Source organism: Triticum aestivum, chromosome 7D (genome assembly GCF_018294505.1).
Source record: "Triticum aestivum cultivar Chinese Spring chromosome 7D, IWGSC CS RefSeq v2.1, whole genome shotgun sequence".
Taxonomy (NCBI): Eukaryota; Viridiplantae; Streptophyta; class Magnoliopsida; order Poales; family Poaceae; genus Triticum; species Triticum aestivum.
In genome coordinates this window covers 22,585,576-22,587,299 of record NC_057814.1, presented here as the reverse complement: position 1 = coordinate 22,587,299, position 1,724 = coordinate 22,585,576, and the positions used below count along the sequence as shown (strand labels likewise).

Below are 1,724 nucleotides of genomic sequence, written 5' to 3'. Positions count from 1 at the left end.
ATTGGACGCTATTTGGATGACTGACCATATAGAACGCGCAAACTTGCACTGAAAGAAGAGGTGTTTAATTGTCTCGTCATGAGTACAAAAGCTACACTTCTTACTTCCTTGCCATTTGCGTCGAGCGAGGTTGTCTTTTGTTAGCACAACTCCTCTCCGAAGATACCACATGAAAATCTTATTTTTTAGTGGCATCTGATTTCCATATTAGTTTATTATTATTCAATGGAGCCTCTGAGTGCGAGAGTGCACGATACATAAAACTGGTTCGCTCCCAAAGACTGGATTTTATTTCTTCTTCATCCTCAGCTTTCCTCGGCCCCTTGTGTGTTCGTTTCTTTCCCATAAGTTTTGCTTGGTAGTGAATTCTCTGCTTCTTGAGGGCCCCCGCCCGTTCTAATCAATCTGCTCCCTCCCGTGATCGTCGATCTATAGTTATGGCAAACGCTAGTGTCAACAACGTCCCCGCCGTCGGCGAGTGGGAAGCCGACCCCGCCGTGGCCTTCGTGGAAGGCGAGGCACAATCCCCACCGCCCTCGTCCGGGTACAACGCATCGTTAGAGTTGGAGGGGTACCTGGCAGGTGCCGAGGAAATTGATGGATCGGGTGTGGTGCCGGCGCCTCTGCTGCGGTACTGCCAGCTGAAGCGGCCGCGGAGGCAGTGTGGTCCCTCGCTTTCCGGTCCTTGTCGGAGCGGGGACTGGATCCGCGAAAGGGTATGGAGGACACAATATCGCTGCGCCCGGGCTGACGGCTTCGCCATGCACTTCTTTGCCGTCTTCAACGGGCACGGCGACCCCCGGGTGACCTTCCAAGCCACCTCCAGGTCTAGTGTTCGACACCATCCATGCTCTTTCCGCTACACCTTTGATTTGCTTGCTACGTGGTGGTGCGGTGTCGGCCCTGTGCAGGGACCGGATGCACATCATACTTGCGGATGAGCTGGCCGGCACGGCAATTGCCTACGCGAAGGAGCACCCGGAAAAGGATGACGAGGCGAAGCATCGTGCGTGGGGGGCGGCACTGAAGCGGAGCTTCAAGTGGGATGATGCGCTGGGGATGGGGTATTCGGCATCGGGATGGCCCATCAGGGGGTCGACCCACCGCCGTGGTGGAGCTCCTGGTCCGCGGCACAATCCTCGTCGCCACCTGCGGGGACACCCGCGCCGTGCTCTTCCGCGCCAATAACGCCTTGCCACTCTCCGAGAACCACAAGGTGAGATTAATTGCGTCATGCGTATTGCCTTTCTCTCCTTTGGTCTCGTCTGGCTAGACGAATTTGAGCTTGATGCATAGATGCAGCTGGAGCCGCTGGATGGGATGGCAGCGAGAGAAGAAGTGTGCGCCTCCGCGGACGGGTAGCTGCGCGTACGGGGATTGCTTGCCATGTCGTGGGGTTTGGATACAAGTTCTTCCGAGGCACACTCATACAACAAGTACTCCCTGTGGAAGAAAAGATAAAAGTCATTTAGATCTCTTATATTTATTTACGGAAGGAGTGCAGCTTAAGTAGGCCAAAAAGAAAGAAGTACTGCATACGCCTGGCACCGGGACGACCTTGCGACCTCAGTCAACGGCAAAGTTGCAATCAGGAACGGGCCGAGCGACCTCAGGCACACAAGAGACAACAATCAATCTCGGACAACGACCTCAGAGAGACTCACGGAAGAGTAAAAAATAACAACGGGAACTTAAACATAGGGAAGTGTTTGGGCCCGGTGCGC

General features: G+C 54.6%; 1 pseudogene; it reads left to right on the top strand.

The window, feature by feature from the left end:
* The first annotated feature begins 718 nt into the window (after positions 1 to 718).
* On the top strand, positions 719 to 1,362 carry LOC123170658 (probable protein phosphatase 2C 37; annotated as a pseudogene).
* Positions 1,363 to 1,724: the final 362 nt, after the last annotated feature.